Source organism: Cyrtonyx montezumae, unplaced genomic scaffold, assembly GCF_038088225.1.
Source record: "Cyrtonyx montezumae isolate F1298 unplaced genomic scaffold, pur_monq_1.0 scaffold_25, whole genome shotgun sequence".
Classification (NCBI taxonomy): domain Eukaryota; kingdom Metazoa; phylum Chordata; class Aves; order Galliformes; family Odontophoridae; genus Cyrtonyx; species Cyrtonyx montezumae.
The window spans coordinates 5,233,897-5,258,384 of NW_027071992.1; the positions used below are offsets into that span (position 1 = coordinate 5,233,897).

At 39.2% G+C, this 24,488-nt stretch overlaps 1 protein-coding gene across 3 annotated transcripts in view; it reads left to right on the forward strand.

Annotated features, from left to right (window-relative positions):
- The first annotated feature begins 3,635 nt into the window (after positions 1 to 3,635).
- Positions 3,636 to 24,488, forward strand: part of PDE4D (phosphodiesterase 4D) — a 563,993-nt gene continuing 543,140 nt past the window's right edge. For all 3 annotated transcript variants that reach the window (XM_065739842.1, XM_065739848.1, XM_065739847.1), the window contains exon 1: positions 3,636 to 3,725. The gene's annotated coding sequence lies outside the window, so the exon portion shown is untranslated. The remainder of the gene's footprint in view (positions 3,726 to 24,488) is intronic.

The window sequence follows — 24,488 nt, forward strand, 5'->3', positions numbered from 1 at the left end:
CTCAGAAAATTAAAATATTTTGGAACACAGTTTTGTATTCTGGACAACTGAATTGCCACCGCTGTGAGTAACCTTTTTTTCACAGGTTCTGACTTAGCAGAGGAGAGATGCAGACTCTATATCACTTTTCCATAGAGCCCACTGCCAAGCTGCCTCACGCACACCTAGGTGTGCCTGACTCTTCCAGTCAGTTACATGTTTGAAGTCTACTGAGCCTAGATGACTCCACGTATGAAAATAAGATTACTCTTTGATCTGACAGAAAAAAATAACCTCCAGGCAGAAAAGTGTGAAAGCTCGTACTTGATATGCTTTCCTTCTGAGCCATAAGCAGTAGTGCCTATAAGGTTTTCAGCTAACAGAAGAATTTTGAATTTTGACGATGATGAGTGGTTTGTGGGTGAACCATTAACAGCTTGCCCACTCATTCTTCCCCCACCCAAAAAAAAAAAATAGGAAAAAAAAAAAACAAACAAACAAAAAACCCCACAACAAATAAAGCAACGTAAAAAAAAATCACAAAAACTGGCAGAGGCATGCATTACTGCTAAGGCTGCTGACTTTCTGAGCAGATGTGACATTGATTTCTGTGTAGCAGGCCCAGAAGCCCAATAAATCAAGGAGTTCTGACAGAGGGAAAGAATTACACACAGAAAGCTCCTATTATGGAGGTGAATAATTTAACAAGATAGGAAAAAAATGAAATGCCATGCATATGATAACTTAAGTACTGAAGGATTAACTTTATTGCCTTAGCTTAGACATTCCAGTTATTCAGTGGAAGATTTTCTTTAATGTGGATTTCATTTCAGTTAATTATTTGGTTATAAATGTAACTCTAATAAACTAGCTATGGTATACTATTCAGAGTTATACAGTAAATAAGGGATCAGTACCAGTTTATTTTAGTATAGCAGTGGATTTTGTTTTCAAAACACTAAGTGTGGATGTCAGGCTGTACATCTCCTGCACTGGTGGAAATGGATGGAATTAATGCCTTTTGTGACCTTGAGGAGGGAAGCCGAAGATGTCACTCTCTGGAGGTATAAATGAGAACATGCTTTTGATTTCTTCACTGAGAGAACTAGAGCTAGCACCTTCCATTTTGAATTTGGGAGAGCCATAAGAAGAATCAAAAGGTTTAAGAGGGATGCTTTTGGCAGAGAGTTGGGGAAAGCATTGCCCTTCCCACCTTCAGAGCCTACCACAGTCTCAGGAGACTGACATGGGAGGACTGCAGAACCTACACAAGGGTATGTATTGGAAAAGTATAGCTCTATTTGAATTAGAATGCAAATGCTCAGCGTGTGAGTATGTATATTTATTTATTTATTTATTCACCTACCCCTTTGGTTAAAAAATGCTTTTCTGTGGTGGAAGCTGTTCCTCAGTCATTGCAGAAAGAAACCAGCCCATAATTGGTTTATTTTATTCATGTTTTGTCTCCAGAAAGGTGAAATTGAAATGTATAGGTGGGTTTTTCCATTTTTTTTTGGTTGGTTGGCTGGTTTCTTTTTTTTGTGTGTGTTTTGTTGTTGCTGTAGGTTTTTGTTATAAACTGGAGACATATCTTGCAAAAGCGGTAATCTCAAGTTCAAAGTCTGAGAAGCCATTGTAAATTTTTCTAGTACTTGCAAATTCAGGCTGGAGACAAGTTTGCTAGTGGGTAAAGAAGATTTGCCTGAAGATTTTCTACCTAACATGCCAGTAAATTAGAATATTTTCAGTTTTCTAGGTTCAACTGATTAATATTACCCCTGATTTAAAGTATATTTTTATGTAAACTCTCTTTTCTACTTACTCCATATGCTCTTATTTGGATGTGGGTGCTCCAGAGTCTCTCTGGAATAGAATCTTTGCATAAAGCTTTTCCTTTCAACTATTGCTCAGAAATTTGTGGAATTTCTTTTTGTTAACTTAAACTCGATAACTGCATATCACTTTGAATGTTTGCTTCATTAGTTAATTGCTAAATTTCACCTTGTTGGAGTTTGCTTTTTGTACAGCAGTTTTTCATCAAGAGTCTTTTAAAAGGATATAGTGCTGAAATGCTGCATGATTATTATATGTAGTGGTAGACTGGAGAACTGGGGAGGAGACTGCTCAGTTATGCAAAAAGACCTTATTCATGAGATTAAAGGCTTCAGTTTCTTTAATTCAAGTAATGATGCCCAGCAGGACAAGGTGGTCCAGATGGTCATCTCAGCTACTAACTGTTTTTAAACAACTATAGCAGCAAAATATCCATGGAAGCTGTCAAATATGTATGTCATGGCTGCAAAGAGTTGAGTGGATTTCATAAAAGATGCTTTGCCAAGGAAACTTCTAAAATTGTTGGAAGGCATGGATTCCAACAGGAAGGAAGAAAGGAGAGAAATATGAAGAATAACTGTATGCAAAAATAAAAAATAACAGCAAAACTATCAAACATACATAGCTTCTACTCTTGCAAAATTCATTCTATATCACCCCAGTATACAGTGGTTTTCATTCAGTAGTACTAGAATTTCTGTATAAGCAATCTGACAGCTCTTTTCAATAACTGCAGATTTTCCTTGTGTTAAAATATTTCTCATACTTCTTTTAAGAGTAGATGGAAATTTACCAGCTTGGAGGATTCAGTGGACTCATGTACAGGAAGAAAGATTCTTCTGCAAGGCCAAAATCTGATTCTCATCTTGTCCAATCTTGATGTGTTTTTCCTTAGGTGAACTATTTTATTTTATAATTTGCATGGAATTGGACTGTTTTATGTCAATTTGAACCTCTCAAAAGAAGTTATTTAGTAGAAAATATTAGTGGTGTGTGTTTGCTTCAGACTGGTGAAACCTACTTTTCAAAACCATGGAATTTCCCAAGAAGGACAATTTTGGTTCCTTACGCTTCAGTGCGTAAATCCTGTACTGTCCTAGAATTATTTTTAATTATTTTTGAAGACAGGTTCTTGTTTCTATCCTTACCTCTTTGGAAGATAATGGTACTTTAAATCTGAAACCCTGCATTACTTTAAAACAGGACAATACAGATGGCTTTCTGGTAAGGGCTGCTAATTAATGCACTGAGCAGCCACCTGTGGTCAGGAGAAGTCTTACTCTAATCAGATTTTATGGAAGGGCTTTTCACATTAAGCAGTAACATTATATTTAAATTAAGAGCATGAGAGGACTGTAACAATTGCATAGGAAATACAAATGTAGCTTGCATATCTTTTTGCCAGCAATGTGTAAAAACAATTAAAAAAAAAACAAACAAAACAACAACAAAAAAAAATCAGCTCCTAAGGAGGACAATTCTCTTCTGTTTTATCTAATACCAGAGTGTGTGACTATAATGCTTTTTGCCTGTTCATACAAATTTATCCTATTTGTTTTGACTGTGGAGCTGTGAATTTCCTTTTCCCTCCTTGTTTCATGTTTCCTTCTCTACACAGAAAGCAATCCCAGATAAGCAGATTAATATGGGGGATAGCTCCTCTTCATTGTTCTGTGCCACACTTACAGATTTTCGTAGCCAGTTGGACTTGTTAGGAGGAGCTAACTGATTGGTTGTTTCCTGGGCTCCGTTTCATAAATTATAGCCAGCATGCATGAGCATGATTCCTACAGTTGCAGTAATCCAGAGGCCTGTCAGTTCCTGACTTCATGCATGTTTATTCCTACTTGTTTTATAATATTGCCCTGGAATTTCCTGTCTTAGATAGTTTGCTATTGCATCTTCAGGACTCTGTGAGTAATTTTGACTTTTTCAACTTCGTTAATTACATACTGTAAACAAGAATGCTCGTGTTTAGAAAGTAGTTCATTAGCAACTAGTATTTGCAATTCTGTGCTGTATCAGCTCATGTACAGTTATCTTTGTAGCTTTTCTCTTGCTAGGGTTAACATTGCTTCACCATGTTGCATGTGGTCATTGCAATTGGGGTTCATTCATTTCTGAAACAGGCTGTGTCCGTTCCTCTTAGTATTTGTGCTTCTGTAGTAAAATATAGTGATGCTGCATCACAGCTTATTCGTGCCTAATCAAGGCATATGGTGTGTTTCATGCTTTTGTACTGTTTGTACAATGTATACTAGCAATTGTGGTTGAGCTATTGAAGGAATGCACAAAATTCTCGGTGTACTGTATAATAAAGAACAAACAATTCCCTCTTCTCTCCCCTTCTCCTCCCCCCTCCCCCCCCGCCTATCTTCCCAACATAAGAACAGAGATAAAAAACAAAACAGTGAAAGAGAAACAAAACAAACAGTAAAACAGTGGTGTTAACATCTAGTATTCTAAACAACTATATAGCTTAATTAACACTTTTTTTTTCTTCATGTGGTGCTGTAATGCTTTTATTAAGCTGTATGGGTTGTTTTTGTAGCAAGCTGAATGCCAGCATGTTGGAGTTCACACATTTAAAAACAGTATCTCCTTACAGTGAATTAGAAACCAGTGGGAAACAGTGTTTGAGATCTGCAGTTTAATCTGATGGATTTATCACAGTGAATCTCTGGTTGTTTTCCTGTGCGACTGAGGTTTAAAACAATAGAGCATTAGATTGAAATCAGAAATTAGAAAGCTACCAATCTAACGCTCTACACCTCTCTTGTAAATGCTGCAAGGTCATATCCATTGCTATAAATGCATTAGTTCATCTAAAGGACTTTCCATGCCTCTTGTTTTTCCACTGGAAACATTTCGTAGTGTGGTATAATAAAGCTAGCATTTGTGGGTAAATAGCTTGGGTTCTGCTAAGAGCTGTGTACTTTCTGCTATCAGAATAGAAGCCTTTTCTATTTCTTATTAGCTTCCCTTCTTGAAGCTGTAACTTTTCAGATGGACTTCTGTGAGTAAATAATTTCAAAACAGCAAAAGTTCTTCAGAGAGCTGACTTGCTCTGCGTAGTGAATATGATAGCTTCCAGGGGTATAAAATGCTTTTTGTCAAACTTCTGTAAAGTCTTTTCTTGTTAGCAAGCTTTATCCTGCTGCAATAGAAAAGTAAGAGTACAGTACAGGCAATTCAGTTGTCTTCTATTTTAAAATTCTTATTTCATGTAGTGTTTGGCAACATTTTCAAATTCTAAAGCAAAAAAAGAGTTAACTCTTGAGTTTATAGGTTACTATTGAAGTAAAACAATTTATTTTGTTCAGTAAGCATAAAGCTACTAATACTTTTTGTAAGAAAGATATGTGTACTACATCAAAAAGTCAGTTACACTGTCCTGCAGTGAATGCAATATTGCTGTTTGCACATCATGCACTGCAATGCTTAGAATCAAGCAGACCACAAAATGAAGGTTAATTCTTTAGTGACACTGTTGAAAGTACTTACGTTTGATGTGGTTCAGCAAAATAAACTAATTCCTTTAAATCACTATATCAAGTTGAACAAAAAAGTGTTTTGCTGGTAGTATTTCTGATAACTTCTGTCAGCTTTACCTTAGTGGTCAGGTATAGTAAATAGCTACATTATTTATATGTTACACCATACCTAAACCACAGTGAAATCCATTTTTCTGGGAAGGTATGCAATTAGTGAGTTGACAAATGACTGTAAAAACTGCTCTTTCTATGAATATTTCTGAGATAATAAATTGTAAGATGAGAAAACTTTGTTTTAGCATTGTTTCTCATGACATATACAAAATTTTGACAATGTGGTGTTGTGGGCTGAACAGTCAAGTCACACGTCACTTCTTAATTTTTTTTGTTGTTTTTTGTTAATCTAGTCATGTTATTTAAGTCTGAATGTGGCTACATTATATGAGGTCAACAAAAATGAGAAACACTAATTTACAAAAAAAAATCATTTTTTAAGAGAGTTTTTTAAGGCAACATGTGTGCTGCTATGTCAAGAGGAGTGAGGTGGAAAATTGAGTACATGGAGCTGAGTACATGCTCAGTTTCAGTAACAGACCTTTACTGATACAGAATTCTCTAGGTAAGATTTGGAATCTAACATACTGCAAGCAGTGCCTACAGGCTGGATCAAAGCCCTTTTGTGCTGGATGCTGTTCAAACAAGTAGTAAAAGGCAGTCCCTGCCCTTATGAGATTATAAACCAAACAGGATGGTAGGCACAGGATGGAAGTACACACAGTTTAAACATAACCTTGGGCAAGTCATAGCAGGTCAGCAGCTCAAGGAGGAATGAAATCCTGGGGTATATCTGCTCCATGCCATTGTATTTGACATACAAAGAAAAAGAAAAACAAAAAGAACTGGGGCATTGGAGTTCCACACGAACCTTGAAGCAGCGTGGGTACATTGTCAGAAGGGTAATCAAGGCGTTTGTTTCTGAACTAGGACAGAAATTGCATGCAGTGAATCTTGTACTGCTTCATGTGTATATGTTTTCCTAATTTAGAGTTCAGTGCTTGCTGGAATATGCATGCTTTTCTTGAGCGAAACTTTGTTCCCTGCTTTATTAAGTAAGTATTTTGTGTCCACTTTAGGAAGTCCAGACAGCTGTGTTTTTCAGACCTCTTCAGAAAGTTTTTCCCAGTTGCTTGGTAGAGAGTCTCAGATTTGCATTCTTGTTTAGAACATGTCAGATACAAATAATAACTGTAATAAACAATAATAACTGTACAAATTCAAGGAAAAATCCTCATGTTATTGCTTGTATATAACCACTACCCTGGGCCATAGTGACTGAATGCAAGGTATATATGAAGACATGCTTTCATATGTAATTTGGAAGAGTTTATGAAAGGAACTAAAATCCCCTTTAAATTGATGTTTGTTGTGATGCTTTCCTATTGAATTATCAGTGTAAGCTCAGGTATCCATTCCAGAAAGACAATTTATGCAAAAACTCCAACATGCTTTGGAAAATTCTTCTGTAAACATTTAGCTTACTTCAGAACTGTCTACTCAGTCCAGCAAAGGAATCCTGCTTTGTGTCTGTGTTAGGGCCTCCTGATGGCAGTTAATTGTAAACCACTTGCAGCCAGTAAAGCATTTTTTCCATTTGTGCTTCAGTGTGCCAGATGTCAGCTCTGGGAAGAAGCCTTCATCCCAAAATTAAAAACAGACAAACAGCAAACAGGCAAAGAAAGCCACCTCCTTCATCTTCTGAAATATGTGCCCATCTGTGGCACTGCCCTTCATGCAGACAACTGACAAAAGCAATCCTACAAAACCATAGAATGGTGTGAGCATGCTTGGCAGGGCAGTTAGTACAGGCCCTTACTTCTGCTAGTAACTCACAGCAGCACTGGGAATTAAGCACAGGTCAAAATATACAGAGGACCCGCAAGGGTCTTCCCCTACTGCTACGCAATAACTTGAATTATAACAGTAAGTAACTTGGAGAACATCGCTGTTTATCTTGGAAATTTTCTTTGGCTCTTTGGTTTTACAAATTCAAAAAGCTTTGGCTTCGTAGAAGAATGTATCAATATGGTTGTGCTGTTGTGGTTTTATGTTACAATCTTTCATACAAAGCATAAAGAGCTATTAACAAGAAATTCAGAGTTTACACACAAAAAAGTACTTTGCCTAAAGTGAACTAAAGTTTTACTTCTCTTTTTTACAGTGATCAGTTTCCATTCCTAAACTAACTCTGTGCAATGTAAAGATTATTCCAGAGTTTTAAAATTAATAGCTGAAGACAAATAAAAATTATATTTTTTTTTTTTAAATGGGAGAAGTGTTGCTTTCTTCCTTGCTGATCATTAGGAGTTAAAACAGCCATGGAAAAAGAATGTAACCGCATCACAACAATAACACATTATATCCTCTTAAGACAGCATAGATATATCTGTGATACATATGCTCTGGCAGAAGACTCATCAGATTCAAAGCTGTTGAGTTTGTAGAGAGAGGAGAGGAGAAGAGAGAGAGAGAGAGAAAAAAAAAAAGTCTACAAGGGAAAAAACAAAGTTCCTATCTTATTTGGCAACAGAAGAAAACTAAAGGAAAGAGATGGGAATGTTGAAGCTAAAATTATCTGTTCAAATGAGAATCTTCAAAGTATCTTGAAAATACTGTTTTATACTTTTAAACAAAGAGTGTGACACAGCTTAGCCCTGAGGGGAGGAAAAAAATCTTCAGGTAACATTATTAATGAGGCAAGTTTGGCATGCTTGTATAAAGTTGTTGCTACACTGACTTTCTGTAAAAGGTAGTGTGGTGAATGTACTGATGTACACTTCAAAGTTGTGGGTGTTGTCATTCATATCAGGTGAGCTATTATATTCATTCTATTATTATTATTATTATTCATTCTATTATTATATTCATATCAGGTGATTATGTTTGTTTATATTAAGGAAAAAACTCCAGCGAAAACAGTGCAGGTTGTTTGAATGTATTCACATTCTCAGGGTCAAGGATAGGATTGCCTTGGTTTCCTTTTGTACAACTGAAAAAGTTACAATCTGTTTTATTTGGCTGAGTGAAAGTGCTACTGTGCAAAGGAGAATACAGATGCATTTTGCTTTTCAGGCAGTAACATATACTCTCCCCAAGTAGCAGAGCTGCTGGCTGCTGTGCAGAGAACTCGCTGTTCCTTCAGGGTCTTGCTGGAACTTGCTGTTCTCTGTATTAGAAATGATACTGTCTTCTGTATTAAAAAGCCTGCTGAGAGGCTTTACCTGCTGCAGTGATGCAGAGAGCCAGCAAAGCTCACGTCTGTATTTATCTGGGATTTGAGTTAAAGCACACACATTGTCCGATAGTTTTCTTGATGCATCATGTCCTAAGTATGATTTAATCTCTCTCTCCAGTTCTGCTTAGCCAGTGCAGACCAAAACTTTTCTTGACTTTTCATGCAGTAAAACTGCAAGTGTACTGTATGCACTCTGCCAAAGTCGAATACAAAATCATTCCAGTTCAGTACTAGGTTTGAAAAGATGACAGAAAGAGAGGAATATCAATGTGTGTATTATCTATATTCTTTGTCCTTGATGTGTGTCTGAAAGATGCCAGAGGGAAAGTTAAAATCTGAAGTGGAGGATAAAAAGTAAGATGGTTTCATGGCCTCTGACAGAAAAGGATCCAGATGGAAATGCTGTAGGACATGCAGAAGTGATGAACAGTTTGCTGTGTAAACTGAGCTGGAGGAGCCTGAAAGAAACTTTATACCTTTTACCTTTGCCTGAAGCTTTGTATTTTTTTTTTTTTAATTACAATTGACCATTGTATGAAGATACCTTAGACAAGAGGAGAGAGAAAAGCAGTTGCCCTTCCTATGCAAGATTTTCAGAGTGCAACCCAAGAAGTTCATCATGGTAGTTGTACTTCCCCTATTTGCGTATTCTACATTAGAATTTTGAAACTACAGGTCTTTACTTAACATCAATCTCCCTAGCTTTGTTATTTCTACAGAATAAAAATAAGTGGATCTTTTCATGTATTATTTATAATGATATACCCTCAGAACAAAGTTGGTGTGTGGTGTGTGTATATATAAGAATACACATACACAGCTTAAAATCTTACTTTGTTGCTAATTTTACTTGCTGACTTTAAATTTTGAATGTAAGATTTGTTAAGATTTCATTCAACCTGCATCAAAATGTTTTCACTATTATTGTTTAAAGCGAGTATTTAAACAGAAGTTTAAATATAGTCTTTCTATTTTTTTATCTTACCATCTAGAGATTTGATCCTTCTTAAGCTGTTTGAGGTCTGGATATTGGTGGGAGGGTTGTAGATTAATTAATTTATGTGCAATGAGTCTGCATTAATTTCTATCCTTCTGCCTCTTCTCACCTGCATTGTAAGTAAAGCAATACAGAAGATCAAATATATTTGTATGAAAATACTATTTCTACTTTCTTTCATCTGTGATACATATGTGGACATAAAACTGCTGCAGTGAGTAGACCCTTACATGTATAAATAATCATCACACAGAAAAAAGCTATAAAATACTAATTAGATGTGTAACCACTCTTAAATTAAATCAAGGGCTGGATTTTTCATCTTTCCACTTTTCAGAATCTGTACGCCCTATTCTGCTTCTGGACCCAAATCACATGAAGGCTTGAACATCTGTGGCTCATCCACTTGAACAGATGGCAAGATCTGTGATGTCCCAGGCATTTGCAGAGTCTGGCACAAACGTGTTTTTGCATCCACCTATCTCTGACCATTAAAAACCCTGGCCTTGTTCCAGCCTTTTGGTATAGGAAATTTCTATCTTCATGTTATGTTTGAACTTGAGGGACATAAAATCTGTTATTTGCCTCTGTTATCTCCATATTGATGTTTTCTACGAAAACATTTAATTACAAAGAGAGGGGTATTTGTTAATTACTGACCTGTTTCATGATAGATTCCCATATGCTAGATACAGCACAGCATGTGTGTATACAGTAAAACAATTAAGTGAGATGTGAAAAGATCAGCTATTGATAAGCTGTGCATTTAATTAAAATGAAAAGGTATTGGATCATCTACCTGATGTCCTGCGCTGTGGATTTTTTATTTAAATGCAATTCTCTGTTGGCGAAACACGTTGCTCTGAACAGTCTCCTGATTGCAAAACAGAGTTCGAGAACATAAACCTCAGTCATTACAGCCATTTCCTGAAGCCTTCTCAGGGAAATAACACTGAGGCTCTTTATGAAAACATTCAGATTCAATTGCCTGGTCATACACTGAGCAGTGGGAATACTGTTATATAGGATAACCAACAGGAAGAAAATGATAATGTAGGCATTTCCCAAAAAGTGCAATACAGACTGATCAAATGGCAGTCTTCTAGTAATATTTCTGTGCAAGAAGAATAATGGCAGAGAGCATTTAAAATCCACAAAAAGGTAGCACTAGAAAATGGCTTTATCAGTGTAATGGGTCTATAGGGCCTTCTAATCCAGGTTGCAGTGCAATAGAAAAAAAAGAGCAATATCAGAAATTGAGGGGAAAGACATTTCTCTTTAGGACTTTTAGCAACAGTTGTTGGTGTGAGGATAAGAGTCTGGAAAATTATATGCAACAGCCCTTTCAGAAGCCATTAATTGAAAAGACGCAAAATGTCTTCCTCACTTAGGAATGCATTTAGAGATTGTACTGAGATTTAAAGTAAGTGCTTTATGGCTTGGAGTCTTGGTTTTCTGGAGATGTTGCACTACCTTTCTGAAATGCTACACGTACATGCTGTTTTTAGTGAAAAAAAAAAAAAAACCACCAAACCACTTATGTTTTGGATATTATTTTCCTCCAGCTTCAGCTACCAACTTTAATTCCCTCTCTTAGTAAGTTTTATTGATGCTTAAGAGCAAAATATCACCTTCCAACTCTATTATTAACGTGTGATAAAATCATTATAAATACTTTCCAGTGCTGGCCAAGATACTAACGTTTTTAATATAATCCCTGGTTTCAGATAGTCTTGATCCATCTCAGCTGTGTTGAGCATTACTTTAAAATTCCTCTCTTCATTTGAAGGTTTTCATGGCTCATCACAGTTGTCACTTTCAGAGATATTAAGCAATTTACCATGTGTGTTGTGTAAGTGTTAAGATGGCCTGTTCTGGAAAAAAATACCCTCTTTTCCTTCCAAGTTTATTCTCCGTGAAATCTCCTTCTTCATGACTTTTTGTATCAAAATTCACTGCAAGGTGGCAACTAAAAGTTATAAATGTGCTTTTCTGATAGCAAGCAAAGTCTGTGTTACTGGGGTTTATTTATTTATCCATTTATTCATTTATTATTTGAAATGGTGGCTGTTTGCAGGGCTGCTGTGTCAGAATTCTTAACAAAGCATGGATGGAGTACACTCTGGACTTGAGGCATCCATCTTGCCCAGCCTTGGGTTACATGGCCTTAAATTATTATTCAGGCTTCTAGTAGGGGAAAAATACATGTATGAATACATACGTTATTAACATATATTATTGTTTATTTGTGGAATATATGCGCATTCACACTTCCCCCTCTGCATCTCTTGAAGAGAGCATGTGAGATGATGTTGAAATTATGCTTTCTTGCTTAAAATTTCCTGACATTGAAATTTCTATGTGATGCGTACACTGTGCTCTGTAATCTGGCAGGAGGATATGGCAGTGGTATTTGAGGGTATGAAGTCAAGGTGAAGAGAGACAAACCTGGTGAACCCTTGTTGGATCTTCCTGTTGGAAATGACCCTTGAGGATTGCCTCCATTTCTGTTGTGCTTGGCCATCATGCTAGCTGTCAGTACTGTTCCTGCAAATGTATTTGCAGTTTCTGTGGAAGATCAGGGGTCCAGAGTTTAAGCTTGCATCACAGACATGTTTTGTTCAGCTTTCAGGAGTACAAATCTGTCTCCTGCATCAGCTTTTCACCTCACACAGCAGTATTTTTTCTGGGTAACTTCTCAGCCTTCTTCTCCACCAGCTGACCAGCTTCCTTATTGGTTCTCTGCTCTGTTCAGGGAGGCAGGTTCTCACCAACCTGCTGCTCTGTTTGCCTAATGAAGGACAGTTCCCCACAGAAAACCCTATGGGTATGAGGAATTCCTCTTTCTGGCACAGGGACTGTGCATTACCTCCCATGGAGTGTGTGCTGCCTGCGGCACCTGCTGTGGGCTCTGTACAGGTCTTTGTACCTTTGGATGTGGTCCATCACTAAGCGACCCTGGGGTGTGGATCTGGACAACATTCCCTTTCCTGCTTCAGTTCTATCACTATCTGGAAGCTTTGTACCAAAGGACTTGAGAAAACTTCTAAAAAAAAAAACTAAATGGAGGCTTTTCCATGGCAAGTTGTATCTAGGCACACTGAGGTGTTTACATGTATGGTATATAAAGACAGCTCAAAGAAAAGGCACAGAATATTTTAAATTGTACAAGAAATCGAATTAATGAATTTCAGAGGAAGTATGTGCTTGAAAATTAGGTAATAATACAACACCTTGCAGTGTTCAATTAAAAATGTATTTTGGAGATAGTGAAAGGTTTGAAAAATGTAACTTTCCCTCCATTCTGTAGTTTTCATGATTTTTATATTAAAGCCTGCTAGTGTTTATTTTTCATCAGGTTAATTCATTGGCAGCTTAATAGGCAATGATTTTTTTAAGCATTTTATTTGCTTATATTTTTATTGATTTGCTTTACACCATAGAATGTCTGACATCAGTCTATCCAATACTACACGTGTACTTCAATCTGAATCGAGTTTCAGCTTTTCTGGGGGAAATATCGTGTTGCTTCAGGGAAGCAGCTGATATTCATATAAAGTCACAAGTCCGGAATTTGGATCAATAGTTCCTTAAGAAAATTTGAAGTAACATATTGGTGTTGCTTCAGGGAGTTAATCCATAAACAGACATTCTGTGAATAGAAAATTGCTTCTGGTTAATAAAATGTACAGTACAAGTATATTTTATACATTACATATACACTACACTATACATGTCAGCAGGTGGAATAATTCTGGCCCTGGAAATACTGTAAGAACTTAAAGGTGCTGCTTTGAGTGTAAAGTTTTACTGACACATGCACCAAATATTTTAGTGCGCTACATTCTGTGATCATGAGTTATTCACTAATGGCTGAATTAAGATGGTTGAATTGAGAAGCAAATCATAGCACTGTGATAGAATGACAACTTATCATAACATATTGGTTTCATCATTATTCCTTTTTTTCCCCTAGTTGCTACTTAAATTAATTTTCTCATCAATCGAATATGTAAGTCATCAGCTGTCAAATTCTGGAATTCAGTTATACTTTTTATTTATAAAAGTCAGTGAAGTAGCTTATATAAGACCATGTAAATAATCAGGTTGCATATATAAGACCATGTAAATAATCAGGTTGCAAATAACCTATTTTAAAACTACAATGGTAAAAGCAGTTATAATATTAATCCATTCATGAAATGGCATTTTAAGCCTGATTATTCTAAAAGCCCTAGACTTAAAGTCATGGGAAGACTTGACACCATACTCAATTCTAAGAGTAAAGAAACAGTGATAGTTTATAATTGTTGTTCACCTAGTACCTGATTTCAATTTTGATCTCTGAAACCAAAATGCCTATCACCAAAAACATGCAGCTGCAGGAAGATTTTATGGATACTGCAGTATTCCAATTACTACACTGCAGATCACTCTGTAAAGGAAAGAGAACAGTCTTAGGTAGCAGTTTCAGATGCATTTTCTGCCTGCTCTGCAGAATCATGGGTTAAATTTCATTTTTTTAGAGGATTTTAAGTCGCTAATTACATCTGCCTCTGTGTGTCCACAAATCTCTCCTCTTCCTGTACTACAATCTAGTCCTCACCTTTGACAATTTCTCCTGTGTTTCCCTTTGTCAGTCTATAACAGATTTTTCCCTTTTCTCATTAGCCATATTGATTTCAGTTCCTGCTTTCCTCTGTTATCCCATCCTTCCCATCACTTCTTCATGTCAGTCTTTATCTGCTCTTTCCAAGCACTTTGACTCCCTGATAAATTGCCATAGCTCCTTGTGTTTCAGTACTTACCATGTCTCAAAATCATGATCAGTCTTGAGGTGGAAAGTCTTGTTGGTTATAAATACCTACACCTGCTCTGAATTTGGGATGTCAATCCACTGTGTCTCCCTGGTTGTAGGCATGTTAACTGCATATTCTTCTCAACCTTGGTATGCTCCAGTACAACATAGATATGATGTCTGCATGGACTGAAATAAGATTGATCTCTGAAGTCTAAGTCTGAAAACTCAGCTGCAGGACCTGGTACCTATAGTGCAAATGTCAAATAATTCCTTTTTTTTTTTCTTTTTTTACTTTCACCCAGATGTTTTCTTATTTGCGAATATTTACAGGGCTAACTGAAAGCATGTCTCCACATATCTGGCATTTTTAATTTATCCAAATCTTCCTTTCATTGCATTCTTCAGATTCACTGAACTATGTGGCTAACCTGTGTCCCAAAAATTTGGTTTGAAGAGACAATCTACTAAGGCATGCGTGTCCAAACTCTTGGCATGCCTGGGCAATGAGAGAAGATGGATGAGAGAAGAGGAATTGCCTTGGACCACATAAAAATATATATACCTTAGTTAAGCTACATAAGAAAGAAAGCTTACTTTATATATATTTATTAAGACATAGAAGGGAGAGAAAGAAAAACATATAAGTAGTGTGATATTTGACTTCGTTTTTGTGAAACTAATGCATCATCCTGGTTTGCTGGCAGAAGTTGCAGTTCTCAGTGAGCTCTGGAGGTGTCTGAAATTTTTGATGAAATTTTATGCTTTGCTTTGTCCTTGAAACTACTTGCCCACAAAGGTATGTACTGTAAAAGCATGATGATGTGAGAGAGGCATGACTGTGAAGTGAGGGTTATTTCTTTCTGGTAAGATAAAGCTTATAGAAGTCTGGTAAAGAGATGTAATCAGACATTTGAGTTGAATGTCTTATTGCAACTTTATGCATTCAATTTGAAAATTCCTGGGCACTGTATTGAAAATGGAGCTGCAAATATACAAAACAAAAACAAACAAACAAAAAAAGGGTGACTTTTTTCATTAATCTTGAAAGCTATTCTCAAATTCCTTTGTCAAAACAGAAAGCACAGCAACATATTTTTCAGTGTTCATACAACTCTGTCTATCCAGTGTATCAAAATGCATGCAATTACTTGCCATAACTTAGAAACAGAAATCATAGAATTGCTCATGTTGGAAATGACCTTCAAGATCATCAAGTCCAATGTCAACCAAACCACACTACCCTAACTGTAACAACCCACCGCTAAATCACGTCCCCAAGCGCCACATCTGGTGGGTTTTTAAACACTTTCAGGGATGGTGACTCAACCACCTCCCTGGGGAGCCTATTCCAGTGCTTAACAACTGATTCAGTAAAGAAGTTTTTCCAGACATCCAATCTAAACCTCCCCTGGCACAACTTGAGGCCATTTCCCCTTGTCCTGTCACCTGTCACCAGTGAGAAGAGACCAATCCCCTGTCGCTGCAACCAGCTTTCAGGTATTTGAAGAGAGCAATAAGGTCTTCCTTCAGCCTCTTCTTCCCCAGACTAAACAGCTCCAGATCCTTCAGTTGATTCTCATAGAGCATATTCTCCAGGCCCTTCACAAGCCTCGTTGCCCTTGTTTAGAACAGCTCCAGCACCTCAATGTCCTTTCTGTATTGAGGTGCCCAAAACTAAACACAGTACTTGAGGTGGGGGCTCACCAGTGCTGAGTACAGGGGCAGGATTACTTCCCTAGCCCTGCTCACCACACCATTCCTTCTTGGCTACCTGGGCACACTGCTGGCTCATATTCAGCAGAATGTCCATCAGCACACCAAGGTCCCTTTTAATCAGGCAGCTTTTCAGCCACTCTTCCCAAAGCCTGTAGGGTTGTCTGGGGTTGTTGTGATCAAAATGAAGTTCCTAACAGCTGGCCCCATTATAACTCATAAAATTTATCTTGGCCAACAGATCCAATCTAGCCAGGTTCCTCCATAGTGCCTTCCTACGCTCTGGAAGATCTATGCTATGTCCCAACTTGAGCTGGCACGGTCCTGATTTCAGCTCAGGCAGCACTGATCACACACTGATGTTAGGTTGTTGGGGGAAATGTGTGCATGCCACAGGCAGGGGCTGACCTCTCAGTGAGGCAGAGCGACTGCCATGCACTGGGTGAAGAGTGGCCACAGGAATTGGCATGCACATAGCCCGCAGGTTGGACATGGATGTGTTAAGGGAAACGGCACTCAAAACAAATTAAGTTTGACAAGATTTATTGACAGCTGAAAAAGGATTTGTATGGGAAGAGCAGTAAAGGAAATTTATCCAAGAGTTGTATAGCCTGAGGATGGTTAGCAGCCCTTATCCTGTGAGACTTGTGCTATGTTTCCATAAGGATGATAAGACATGTGTTGTGCAATTCAGAGAGCTTTGGGAAAGGAAGCCCCTGGCATCAAAGATGTGATGTGACTCGACTTTATCACAGCCAGTTTCATGGTGATTAAATTATGACCTCCGTGTCAGTATTCGCTCCTTTGCTTCCTCTTGTAGATGAGAGCTGGTTTATGCAGTTGTCCCTAAACAAGCAAAGGTGTTTGCTGTAGTCTGACAAAGCACAGCTGAGTACAGGCATTAGCTTGACCATCTGGACCCTGAATTTCTAAAGGATTCTTTCCAAATCAGGCTTAGCATTCCCTTCTTTGTGGTCATCTGGTTTTAATTCAATTTCTTGGGAAATATGTTGCTGATATGTACAGGGCATATTCTGTACAAAGAGCAGTATTTAGCCCTTAATATAAAGCTATTTTAGAGCACTCTTTTTTTTTTAAATCAAGTTCAAATAAAAACATGTTTTTTCCAATTCCATTGTGCATTAAAAAGCATTTTTCAAAGCTTTGTAAAAGCTTTTTAAGTGGAAATTAAAGTTTTAAATTCAGGGCTAGTGCATTAATTTCTCACACCAAATTTCTTAAGGCAATTGTGTAAATGTAAGTGCTATTAATTTTACATTTGTTAAAGAACCAAAAAAGAAATCCTAGGTAATAGTTGCTATTTCCTGCTTCATTGTACCACACGGATGGTGAGAGATAACAGAATAGTTTGGTTAAACCAAGACAGATTTGCAGAGGTTATATCCCTAGATCCAGTCTCACCCATCCAGAGTGAAGTCGGGAATAATCCCCCTATTAAATTTATGTCAGAGCTGTCTAAATATATTTTAAAGTGCACAGAGCTCTTTCAATTGCTTAAAAGAGTACCTATTTTGTTGAACATCTGACTAACACTTGTGACACTATATAGTTGTATGTGCAACATAAAATCAGGAAAAATATTATATTTTTTACTATCAATCTTCTGTATCCTTTTAATTATAGCAGATAAAATTACAGGTTGAGTTTGGAAGAGACCCCTGAGGATCAACATCCACATCAAGCAAGATCATCTAGAGCAGATGGCTCACATCCATGCCCTGTCAAATATCTCCAATAATGATTCTAAATGCTTATTTTTAGTTTATTTCTGTATTTTTTCTATTTTTAGAATATTTTCTCCACTTAAGAATTTATGAAAGTACTAATTATTTTGTGTGTTCGGAAGGGATAGACTTCATTTGGTGGGAAAAAATTTTTCCTGATGATTTTTCCCTAAAAACAACTTACGGTCCTTAGAGGAAATAGGGACAAAAGTTCTAAGCTGTGAGTTATGATAAAGTTTGAAAAACTTTTTAGAAATAAATTTGGAAAAAAAATTGCCTCTGGGCTCACTCTGTTATCACAAACACAGAGACCTGAGAACAACACTATGCCTACAAAATACGATAATTTACAATAAATAACACGGATGTCTTGACTCCAGCCAGCAAAAACTGGGGCAATCAGGAAAGAAAAACAACATGTATCTGAGTTTATCCCCAAACAATTTGCAGAATAAAGGTTATTTTCATTAGTATGCATGTCTAGAATGAACAGACTCACTCTCTGTTGACCAAAAGATAAAAGCTCTGCAAATCTTTGTATGTATTTCTATAGTAAAAATACACATTGTCATATTGAGAAGAATGTACTGGTAAATACTTGGATATTTACCTATGGTGGAGTACTGCCTACTCTACTTTGTTCTTTACTTTTGTTATTCTTCCTTTATTGAATGTTTGTATATTGCACAGCTGTTGGCATTTGTAACTTTCAAATTAATCTCCATATACCCTTTGTGTAGATATTGCTCTGCACTAAAGGGAGGAATGTGTAGAATAAATCTTTTTAAAAACAGTAGATAAAGTACATATATTAAAATACTGTTTATATGATTGCCTTAAAAGTTGCAAGTATTTATAAACTACTGTAGACTGAAATAGGAAGCCAAGTGACAGACCTTGTTGAGCAAAATAATCTAGTTCAATGTCTTGGTCAGGAGAACTCAAGTGACAGTAACAAGTTACTATTCTGCAAGAATGTCGCACATCATCAGGTATTTTCTTTTGAAGGCTGAGATAAATCTGTAAATACTTGGCATTGACTGTGTCTGACCTGAGTTTTGTCAGAAGATTTTGTGAGACGCGTTTCTTTAACATGAACTCACATCTCTAACTACAGAGTGTATATGTTGCCTCTGTGGAGTGCCATCATGATAAAACACAGGATGCATTTTGTGCTTAGAAGGTTGACATTCCAATTAATAAAACAGCTGCAGTGGCTGCAATCTATCCAGATCCCTCTGCAGATACTTCCTACACTACAGAATCATGTAAGATGGAAAAGATCTGACTGAGTATGATGATCTGGTTCTCCTGCTAATGGCATGTGATGGCACTGAAGATAACCTGCTTACTGAAGATAACCTGCTTCCTGATCTTCCCTGGCAGAGAGTCAGACTGAGAGGTGTGTAATCCTGCTTTCTACCTGTCTTACAGACTAGCACCATATTTGCTAACCTTCAGTCTACTGAGTCCTCCCTGCTAGGCCAGGATTGTTGGTAAATGATTGAAAGTGTCTAGGTGAGCACTTCTGTCAGCTACCCCAGTACCCTTTTTCAAATTATGTCTGACTCTGTAAGATTAGTGCATATACATTTCTCCTTGCATTAGGAGGGCTTCATTGTGCTAATCTCTATGCTTGTCTAGTCTCTGTGCAATATCTCCATCTCCTCAACACAGAGCTAGATCTTATACTGGACACAGTACTCCTCAAAGCCTGGCTTCCCTGGATTGAGCAGAAGAGAATCCCCTGTCTCAGGCTTCTAAATGCAGCCTTCTTTGCCATAAGCTCATATTGCTGGTTCATGTTCCACTTGGTGACTTTCAGGACCACGAATGGCTTTTCTGCAGACCTTGGAAGGATCAGCTGCAGAAACAGTGTGGGGAGCCTTTCAGACCACGTGGGTTGCTGTCTGCACAGGGAGAGTTCTTGTGGGCTATGGGGCAAGAACATTTGGTGATGGGCAAATGTTATGAGGAGACACTATTTAGAGGCTTGTGAAAGTGTGTGAGGCTCCTCATAGGCTTTCTTGGGGAAGGTCTGAAGGTGGGAGCATGGGAAGGGTGAAACTGGATGAGGAAGGAAGCAGGGGGCTCAAGGAGCCCTCTTTTCTCCCGGTCAAAGAATTTCAGAGAGCTCCATGGGGTGTCACTGTGATAATTGAAAGGATTCCCTTTTGCTTAGATGTCATGTGGTAGTCCAGATTGGCTGAAGCCAAGGTATAAAGTGTAAGGGTGTACTTGGTTCTTAGATAAGATAGCTCCTTGTAAGCTTGATCAAATGCTCCATCAAGCAGCCAGGGCAGTGGGACAACAGGGCCCACGCAGAGGCTGCCCACAGGCTCAAGCTGATTTTTTGAGGCTTATTTATCTGTCATTTATTGTAGATCTTAACCTGCTAAATATTTCCAAACCTAAAAGGTAGATTTGGCCAAGTAATGCTGGGTTTTCAACAGAAGAGCACCTAGTTAAGCTGGATATTAGGAAAATTTTTATCTCAGAAAGAGTGGTAAGGTACTGGAAGAGGGTGCCCAAAGAAATCATGGAGTCACAGAGTCACAGAATCACAGAATTGTAAGGGTTGGAAAGGACTTCCAGAAATCATTGAGCGCAACCCTCCTGCCAAAGCAGCTCCCTAGACCAGGTTGCACAGGTAGGCATCCAGGTGGACCTTGAATATCGCCAGAGCAGGAGACTCCACATCCTCTCAGAGTAGCCTGTGCCAGTGCTCTGTCACCCTCATTGTGATATTCCCAAGCACATGTTTCTTCCTATGCTTCAGTTTGTGGCCATTTCCCCTCGTCCTATTGCCACACACTGCTGAGAAGAGTCCAGCCTCATCCCTTTGCCTGCCACATGTTAGATTATTATAGACACGGATCAGATCCCCTGGCCACCATTCCAGGAGATGTTCAAGAAATGTGGAGACTGTGGCATAAGATCAGTGAGAGACATTGTCTGTGGTCATGCTGGTGATGCATCAACAGTTGGACAAGATGACCTTGGAGGTCTTTTCCAACCTTAATGATGTTTAAAATAATAAAATAATGATTTAAAAGAAAAATGAATAAGATCTGAGAGTGGTTAAGGTTGGAAGGGTCCTCTGGAGGTCTTGGCCCACCCTACTGCTCACACAGGGTGATGTGGAACAGGAGGCTCAGGACTCTGCTGAGATGGCTTTTGAGTGTGTGCAGTCACAGAAACTCCACAGCTGTTTCTCAATGCAGTGCAACTTGGAGTTCCAGGAGGATCTTCCCCATAGCTTGGTCACGTGGCACATGCCTTGACACTGGGAGAGAGAGCAGTCATGATGCTGCTGGGCTAGCAGCAGCATGTGGGGTGTGGAGGCACCAGTGGGGAAGCCGGCAGGGACAGGGCTGAGCTGGCAGAAGGAGCAGCAGGCCCTGAGGGCTCACAGCCTTGGAGGTTGTTGGTGAAAGGGCTGGGAACACCCTGCCTTGGTCCTTAAGAACCTCCAGATATTCACTGGGCTCTCCTTTCAAGGAGGTCAGTGTGCAGAAACTGCAGCAGCAGTGGGCTGCTGCAAATTTGGGTGTCACTTGAACACCTGTCATCTGCTGTAAACTTGGAGCAGTATCTCACATGGCAGGGCATTCTGCCAGCTTTGGAAGTGAGGGTCACTCATTCCAAGTGACCCCCAAAGCAGAATGGTGAGCACTCGATGCCAGCCGTAGGCTGCAGCTCTGGCAGGGGGTATACACCACCTACCCCAATCATGACCAAAGCCTCCACTCAGACAGGGCTTCTAAAGGAAGAAGTATCTATGCAAACCATGATCTGTGGGAAGTGTCCAGACCTGTGTAAGATATGCCCAGGTAGAGGACCTCCTGCAACAGCTGACTGAACTGCCAGTCAGCCAGATTCACATTCAGCCTGCACTGAATCCACAGTCCAGGGCCAAACAGACCCAAACTCCCCCACAGGCATTTCCAGACAGAGGAAAAACAGTGATGAGAAATGGCAAATTGCCATGAGAAAGATTAACTAGAGGAAAAAGCCTGTCTCAAAGCCTGAGGTGCCTCTGCAGAACCACTTCACACTTCTCCAGGCTGAGAAGGAAAAAGAAACAATAACAGGTAAGTTGTCTGAACTGAGTAAGGCAGCCAGACTAGCTTCTGATTGCTTAACAGCTAGTGCAGCTAAGAAAAAGCAGTGGGTAATAGCAGTAGGTTATTCTCTTTTGAGGGGCACAGAGTATCCATTTGTGACCCTGACCTGCGATCTAGAGAGGTCTGCTGCTTGCCAGGGGCCTGCATCCAGGATGTGACTGAGAGGCTGCCAAACCTTGTATGTCCTACAGACTACTGCACCCTCCTGCTGTTTCATGTAGGCACTAGTGACACAGCTGTCAGCAACCTGAAGAATATCAAGAGTGACTAATAATTGCTGGGAGCAGTGGTGAAGAACTTGGGAGCATATGTAGTCTTCTCATCAATCTCCCATGATAGGGGAATGGGGAGGGAAAGGACTGATAGAATTAAGAAAATCAATAAGGGAGCAGTATTGTGAACAGGGCTTTGGCTACTTATGTCATGAAAATAATTCTGAGAAATCTGGTCTTCTGGGGGATGATGAGGTTAATCTGTCAGACAAGGGGAAGACCATCTTTGGCAACAAGCTTTCCTGTTTAATCAGGAGAGCTTTAAACTAGAGTTGCTGGGAGTGGGAATCTTCATAACATTACACTTTGAGGCTGACGATGGTAATGGATGCCCTGGGCCAGGACATGCATTGCATGGATAGCACTTAAGGTACAGGATAAGGGAACTCTAATTGGTAAATCAGCCTCAATGGGAGCTCAACTTGAGTGCCTGTACATCAGTGCACGGAGCATAGGGAACAAAGCAGGAGGAATTGCAGGTGTGCATGTGCTTAATGAGGCTATGATATCATTGGCATCATGAGTCATGGTGGGATGAAACTCACAACTGGGGTGTAGGAATAGATGGTATAAACTCTTCAGGAAAGACAGATGAGGGAGAAGGGGAGGAGGTGTTGCCTTCTACATCAGTGACCACCTGGAGTCCATGGAGCTCCACCTGAGGATAGAGGAAGAGCTGACACAGAGCTTATGGGTTAGGGTAAAAGGGAACGCAGGGGAAGGAGACATCATATGTCAGTTACAGGCTGCCTGATCAGGAAGACCAATTGAATGAGGCCCTCTATAAACAGATAGAAGCAGCTTCACATTCACAAATCATGGTTTTGTGGATGACTTCATCCACCCTGATAGCTGTTGGAGGGGCAGCATAGCAAAGGACCAGAAATTGAAGAGGTTCCTGGAATATGTTAATGATATACCTGGAGTATTGTGCCCAGTTTCTTGTTCCCCTGTACAAAAAAAAAGACAGGGATCTCCTTGAAGAGTCCAGCAGAGGGCCACGTTGATAACAAAGGATGTGGAATGCCTTCATTATGAGAAAAGGCTGAGAGACCTGAGTCTGTTCAGCCTTGAAAAAAGAAGACTCAGAGGGGATCTGATTCATGCCTATAAATATCTATGAAGCAGGAGGCAAAGGGATGAGGCTGGACTCTTCTCAGCAGTGTGTGGCAATAGGACGAGGGGAAATGGCCACAAACTGAAGCACAGGAAGAAACATGTGCTTGGGAACATCACAATGAGGGTGACAGAGCACTGGCACAGGCTGCCCCGAGAAGATGTGGACTCTCCTTCTCTGGAGATATTCAAGGTCCACCTGGATGCCTACCTGTGCAACCTGGTCTAGGGAGCCTGCTTTGGCAGGAGAGTTGGACTTAATGACCTCTGGAGGTCCCTTCCAACCCCTACAATTATGTGATTCTGTGATAACCTCCTCTTCCAAGTAGTACAGGTACCCATCAGAAATAGTGCTATGCTTGACCCTGTCCTCACCAATGAAGAAGGGCTGATGACTAATGTGAAGCTCAGGGGCAGCCTCGGCTGTAGTGATCACAAAATGGTGGAGTTCAGAATCCTTAGGATGACAAAGAGGATACACAGCAAGCTTGGCATTCTGGGCTTCAAGAGAGCAGACTTTGAACTCTTCAGGGAAATCCTTGGCAGGGTGATGTGGGAAAAAGCTCTGGAGGGAAGAGGGGCCCAAATAAGCTGGTCAGTACTCAGAACATCTCCTTCAAGCCCAGAAGCAGCGCATCCTGAGAAGAAGGAAGGCAGGCAAGAATGCCAGCAGACCTCTATGGATCAACAAGTAGCTCCTGGAACTAAGCTCAAAAAGAAAATCTATAGGGCGTGGAAGCAGGAACAAATTATCTGGCAGGAATTCAAAGGGGGATCAGGTTTGTAAAGCTAAAAGTGAGACAGAATTAAATCTAGCCAAGGACATTTAAGAGAAACAATAAGAAATTCTACAGATGTATGAGTGATAAAAAGGTCAGAGGCCTTTTTATCCCTCATAAGGATAAAAAGAAGGAAAATTGGAGACCTGGTCATGAGGGATACAGAGAAACCTGAGATGATCAATGACTTTTTGTCTTTACCAGCAAGGGCTCTAGCTGCACCTCTCATGTTGCAGAAAACAATGGTAAGAACTTGGAGAAGTTAGATCTGCCTGCTGAAATTGAAGATCAGGTTCAAGACCATTTAAAGAACCTGAAGGTGCACATATCCATGTGACCC